Genomic DNA, 7351 nt, shown 5'->3' on the forward strand with positions numbered 1-7351 from the left:
ATATATTCTTTCAGTTCTATAAATTGTACGCCGCTTACTTACTGTCAGGATTTGCAATGTAGTAATAAACTGAAATAACAATCTCACAAATTTTAAATTGATCATTTTGATAATAACACTACTAATATCTTAGAATATTGTAAAGAACTTATTGTGAAAAATATTACCTTAATCAAGATTCGAACCTGAAACCTTCCGACTATCCGTAGGTATTTTTTTTGCAAGTCGACGATGACTGGTGCAGTTTATATAACTGAAAGATGTATTTAAAATTTACACATAAAAATATTATTAGGCATCCCACTCTTCTTTCGACTGTGTCTGACATTCACTTACTTATTTGATTTATTACATAATATTTATATTATTAATCACAAACAAAATGAAATTCTATTTGAGACCGCTTGAATTAAATCACCCAATGTTTATTCTGCAAGGGAGTTAACCTCTCCGTCAATCGTTACGTAATAATTTCTGCTTAACGTCTAAAACAAAACTGTTTATGAATTATTAGTGATCACGTAACCGGGATTCACGCCGACGCACAGTGCAGCCGCATTGGACAAAATTCAAAAAAATCATGATCGGTATTGGTTATATTAATAAAGCTAATTTAACGACCATTAACTATATTTTGATTAAAACTAATTGATTTTTGTTCGTAGCATCTCATAATGACTTATAACTCTCATAAAATGTTGTATGTAAATAAATTCAAAATTGTTAATTTAAATATATATTATAGAGAACATTCATAAAAGTATATATGTTTTATTTTGAGTTAATGGTTTGTTAATATGTACTCATACTTATATTTATTTCGTTTTTTATAATGACAGTGAAAAATTAGAAGTGTTATTTACTTTTATTTACTTTTATCAACTTTTAGTACACTTTTAATTAGGTTAGACACAAAATATCCTGTACTTTTGATTTTCTGAGATGCTCTGGTTATAATATTTTTAGAATCTGAAAAGTTTATCTGCTACAAACTGCTACACTAATTTCTAAGATTTTTTTTTAGCGTGTGACTACAAATAGGGACCTCATTACAACGCTTTTACTTTCCTCAGATCCTCTAATTTCAAGCCATAGAAAAAGCACTTCAAAGATATATAGTAGAGATATTTCTGATATTTAGGATTATTTGTTGAATATAGATCAACCAAAAGGCATATCAAGCGAAATAGACATACTAAATACATAACTTGCAATTAATCGATACGGAAACAGAAGACTGTGAATAAAATATTTTCATCAGAGTGAAATTAAAATTTTTTCTAAAAAAAAATACACTATAAGACAAAAAACACACTTAAATACATTTATTTTGCTATTTAGGTATGAATTTCTATTTTTTTGTCCCTAAAAAGCGCATTTGGCCGCACTGTGCTACGCCTCGAGCTACATTCGGCTCGGATCCTTGTAGCGCTTCTGTCGTTGTTTTATATTTATGAACGATAAAGATAGAATGATGATTATAAACCATTAGTGGCCACATCGGAAGACCGGGACGGAATTTCGGTTCTATCCAGTTCTATTATTTGATAATAGAGATGCATGATGCAGATCATCATCTGCGAGACGTGATCCACGAAGGAGACGCGAAGATTAAACAACGTAATGGACTCACTCTAAATCCAGAAGAACCTCCTGAAATTACAACGGGAATTTCGCTTCAGGGATTTTGAGACTTGGCACAATTGGCACCGGCCGTGTATCTCCGCGTATCTTTGATGTCGACCTTCATAAATTTCTCTTAATATTACAGGAGTCTTAAAGTATTGAAGAATCAAATTCTACGAACATACTTCAACTTTGTACATTTTAACTATTAATCCTCGACTATTTTCTCTCTCTGAACCGTTTGATGTAAAATCAGTAACGGAGGAAAAATATATAACGTCATATCGTATCTCTTCTCTGGACGATCTGAGAGGATCTTAGGACGATTCATTCGAAAGATCGAATCTCGATCTCGAACATCCCGTATATACGTACCGGAAGACTCACGCGAGGCGAACCTAACCTCAACCTCTAAATCTTCCGTAGCTCCTTGAAAGCAGATTCCTGACGCGACGATGGTGAATTTGTTGACGGAGAAAAAAAGTAGAGGCGTGACTGGCGTAAACGTAATCGCGAACGCGAAATTCGCAATCTTGCAGAAAGAGAAACACGCCGAAATTAGGCGTGACCTAACCTATACGTCCGCGGCTTCGCTGCATGTCGCTGTACCTCGACCGGTTAACCCTCAACCAACTTCGCCACCTTTTTTACCTCTCACGAGATTCACGAGATCTATAATGAATTGTTTTCGCACGAGACTCGGCGAAACTATCTGTCGAAAATTTTATTAAACTTTTTTATTGTTTTTTCGTTACCAACGTCGAGATAACTTCGTATCATCCAAAAGTATGAATGAACGAATACGGACAGAAACACACACATGAGAATGTTTTATTTTCTCATTAAAAACATTTCTTTTTATAAAAAAAGGTTGTTTTTTCGATTCATTGTGTAACGAACGATTACGTCATTCGATGTTTATATTCATAGAAAAACAGTAATTCTCATGGTCAAGAACAATTTTATTAACCTTGCAGTGCATGGGATTTACACGAGTTTAAGAAGAACAAGAAATAGTTATAAGTAGAACTAGACATTTTGTAAGTTGTTTTTATTTTAATTTCAATCGCGTCTGAAGCGCAAAACTTGCTTTTATCCTAAAATTTTGCCTATTATTACAAGAATTAGATTGCCGATGTAGAAATGTATCTCACTGTTGCCGACGTTCGTCGATGTAGATGTAGTAATTAGTAGTACGCAAGGAAAGAAAATAAAGTGAAATAAAGCGTTGGAAATTTAACAGTACGCCGCCACACCGGTGAAATTAAATTCCGGATGTCGAAATGTGGAGCGAAACAGACTACTTACCCGCCTGTGTCGAAACCAGCTGATAGAAGAGACCAGAAAATACCGCACGCCTTCGCAATTCTCGATATACACGCGGACCATGAACTAAGTACAGTTTAGAGAGAATGGTAGTTGCCTAGCCTGGTCTAGAGATCCTATATGGAGAGATGGGCCAATGCCGACTGATCCGTGATTGGCTCTGCCATGATGTTGTGAAACCGGATGTGAAAGTGAAAGAAGCGAATGTGAGAGTGAGAGGAGCGTCGTCTGCTTATGATTATAAGAAGTATTGTCAGAGACAAAAATTAACTTAGACGAGTCTCTTTTACAGTAAGTAAGTTTAAAATCATCAAAAATGTATCACTAGAACTTTTGGAAAAAATATATATATATAAATATATATAAAAATTCATTTATAAATACATACATACATTTTATATGTAAATTAACCTAAAATTGTTTTTTTTTTTCATTCTGGCAATTGACTTTTTGCCAACAATCTGCACAAACTCGAGATCGTATGATTTATTAAATCTTGTTAACTCACATTAAATATGAGGTTAGAAATCTGTGTTATTATGCGATAAGTTTTCACCAAATAAATAAGTAGTAAAGTCATTGTTTAAATATAAAATATTCATATCACTTCAGATTTCGTATCACTGTGTGTAAATGGAAAGCAACTTTTTTATTCGAATTTAATACGTTTTGCACGTTTTTGTCTATTTTGTCTGTTTTATCCACAATTCTATATTTACGAAAAATAAACTTTCTCTAATAATTATTCATTACAACTTTGAGTTAACAAAGTTATAATAAACAAGTAGTGTTACGTGATGTTTCGAAATTGGCGTTGATATATTAGCGCGCATTTCCAAGATCATGTGATTTCCGGTTTCACAACATCATGCCGGACATTGGCCCATCTCTCCATATAGGATCTCTAGCCTGGTCTGGCCCATGGTTTATAAGAGAGGTATAGCAACTAGGAGGATGCGCAGCTGCAGCCAATCACAATACAGTAAGTTTTTTGAGTGGCGATTCAAATGCACCGAGAATCTTACACCATGTATGGCATATATATGTGATAAGAAGCGATTAAAGATCGAGTAAAATAGTAAATAGCGAAAAATTGCAGAAGTGACGTGAAAAGTAAATCATCAATAAGTTAAGTTTACCATTTTATCAATTTGTTATATTCAAAAATACGCATACTTATATATGTAATAAATGTACATATCAAAGACCTGTATTCTAACCTCAAATATTATGCATTTTTATTCATATGTACATACATACATAATTATAAGAGATTTTGTATTTTAATAATGTAATTAATGATATATACTTTTGAATATATATGTATATATAGAAATTACATTTATTTCAGAATTTATTATTAACCCTTAAAGCGCCCCTGGGGTACTGGAAGACTCCACTTCAGAATCCCAAATAAATACCTTTTTAAAAGTTGTACTATTACAGTATTTTTTATATTAAAGATCCATATTTCAAAAGGTATGTACAGGTTCAATTTTTAGATAAAAGTATTGAAAATTGACTGAGTTATGATTTTTTGTGAAAAACGTCATTTTTCATGTTTCTCTAAGTATTTTATTTCTTCTAACGCGTACCAATAACTTTTTTATCAAGATAACTTATCTCTGCAGTAAAAGGATAGTTGGAGAGTATCCAGTAATTTTGTTGAAACGAAATAGCGTATACTCTATGCACATACACACATGTACTTACATATATATATATATATATAATTCTTCAATTTGACATATTAACTAAATAATTAAATAATTCAAGGCTATTTGTAATAAGATGTATTTGTTTCCATCTACCTGAGTCATACAGACATTTGAATTGGCGACTCAAAAACTTACAGTGTTGTGGTTGGTCAATCAATTTTCCCCCTTCCCCTACATGCGCCTTGCTATACCTTTCTTATTATACCTAGGCCGGTATTCATAGTCAGTTCTTAAGCCCATTCTACATTGGTCGTATCGTAGGCGTCGCAGGTCACAAATTAATTGCAACAGCCAATTCGATGTGTCAATTAGAAATCTCACGACACTTACGATGCTACGATACGACCAATGTAGAATGGGCTTTATATTCAAGACCGTCTTAGGCTGGATCCTCATACAGGCGCCAGCGCTTTAGCGCCAAACGCTGATTGGTGTAAATTTGCGAAAAACGGGTGGAGGGGATAGATAGCAAGAAAGCACCAGCGCTGTCATGAGGATTGAGTTTTTCACGATTTTTTGGCGCTTAAGCGCCAAAATGTATGCACTATCGTAAATATAGTCGAATTTCTTTCTTGTAGACCGTGGACCATTGTGACTGTGGTGACTCGACAAGTTTAAAGCATTGCTTAAATCTTTACAATAAGTAAACATTAAATCATATAAATATACGTACGTATAGTTACATTAAAAGCCAAATTACAAACTGTTAAATAAACAAATATTGTACTAAACAATTACATTCAATGTAAAAAAACGAACATGTTGAGGAAAATAATCGTTGCTTAAATCTTTACAATAAGTAAACATTAAATCATATAAATATACGTACGTATAGTTACATTAAAAGCCAAATTACAAACTCTTAAATAAACAAATATTGTACTAAACAATTACATTCAAGGTAAAAAAAACGAACATGTTGAGAAAAATAAACGTTGCTTAAATCTTTAAAATAAGTAAACATTAAGTCATATAAGTATACGTATGTAGTTACATTATGTATCACAGCAGTATATGTATATAAATGTACTACGTTTTTATAATCTCCCTCCTCTGTATCAGCAAACAATCTTCTAATGTTGGCTTCACTTTCTCCAACATATTTATCCCAAATTTGTGGATCATTTACAATCTTTGGTTCTCTTGCATTTAACAACTAATAGGAACAAATATAGGAACAATGGTCCCTATTTGTCGACCCACTAATTTTTTACTGTACCAAGTGATCCTGATAAAGTATAAGTATAAAGTATAACAGTAATATATATTCATGCGAACATTACTTATAAGCAAATTGAAAATGTAATAGGATTAATTCGAGTATCTTTAAACAAAAAGAAATTAAATTTTTTTACATGTAATAGTTTTTCATGTTTAATTATATCCAAAGGTATTCAATTATATTATCCGGCCATTTTAGAGAAATCTTGTTGAAGGCTTACTTAAAGTATAGACTATTAAAAAATTAAAACAATTATATTGTTATAATTGTTTTAATTCTTTCAATTGTCTATACTTGAAGTAAGTCTTCAACTAGATCTCTCTCTAAAATGGATAATATAATTAAATATTTTGGGATATAATTAAGCATGAAAAGCTATTACATGTAATTTTCTTTGTAATTGTTTTAAGTGCTTTGCTTATAAGTATTTTCATTTGCATATATAAATGTGAGCAATTTTATAATAAATTCGTGTCTTCTCGCATTAGGAATTGTGTTTAAAGATATTCGAATTAATCCTATGACATTTTCAACTTCGTCATTCTGTGCTACTTGTGGTAATGGTGGTAGGACCAATTCAGGCACTGTTGGTGCAGGTGTGTTTAATAAAACAAGAAGCAAAGAGCACATTGTAAATCTGGCTTCAAATTTATTCGGAATTTGATTATACAATAAATAATATACAACATGCAATTATATTGATCATTTATAATATACACATTTATATTTTCATAATATATTGCGGAATTTTATCGAAAAATATTTGCTGAAGTACACTTACTTGAAGGTTAGCCATTTTTTTTCTTCATTTGTGATTGTGTATACGCGACGCACATCGGCACATATGTGTTCAAGCGCTGATTGAAAAAGTTCGACTCGGTCGAACTTTGGGCGCCGTGTTGTTATCGGAATGTCACTAGACAATGGATGTAGCTGCTAAAGATTGAATTTTTTTAATTTTGTGAAAAACATATAAAATGAAATAGATTTGCACATAATTTGATACAAAGAAATATAAAATAGAAATATAAAGATAGTTTATAATTTAAAAGTTTATTTATAAAATTGGACAAGAAATATCGTTACCATTTTTCTCAATTGGACAGCTCTTATTGGCTATTGTTCAACTTTTGAAACAGCGTTTGAGCGCTGGCGCTAAAGCGCTGGCGCCTGTATGAGGATCCAGCCTTAGATTCAGTCTTGAGGAGTTACGAACCAATCAGAGGGCCGCTTTAGCATCTTAAAGCCCTTAAGACATTACTTAAGACAGTCTTGAAATAAGAACCGACTACGAATACCGGCCCTAGAGACAGAAAACAGAGATGTGTCATTGAAGGGTATGGCTTGATTGGCTGTCTAAGGCCGGTATTCATAGTTGGTTCTTATTTCAAGACTGTCTTAAGCATGAAGGAAGATATAAGGAGACTCCATTCGGTCTCGCCAGTCTACAAGACATGAA

The 7351-nt window shown here is 32.5% G+C and overlaps 1 protein-coding gene across 1 annotated transcript in view; it reads right to left on the reverse strand.

Annotated features, from left to right (window-relative positions):
- LOC108774939 (uncharacterized) overlaps positions 1–3013 on the reverse strand; it is a 12659-nt gene extending 9646 nt beyond the window's left edge. Inside the window, exon 1 of the mRNA XM_018541189.1 lies at positions 2935–3013. The gene's annotated coding sequence lies outside the window, so the exon portion shown is untranslated. The remainder of the gene's footprint in view (positions 1–2934) is intronic.
- Between the last annotated feature and the right edge of the window lie 4338 nt (positions 3014–7351).

Source organism: Cyphomyrmex costatus, unplaced genomic scaffold (genome assembly GCF_001594065.2).
Source record: "Cyphomyrmex costatus isolate MS0001 unplaced genomic scaffold, Ccosl1.0 scaffold279, whole genome shotgun sequence".
NCBI lineage: Eukaryota > Metazoa > Arthropoda > Insecta > Hymenoptera > Formicidae > Cyphomyrmex > Cyphomyrmex costatus.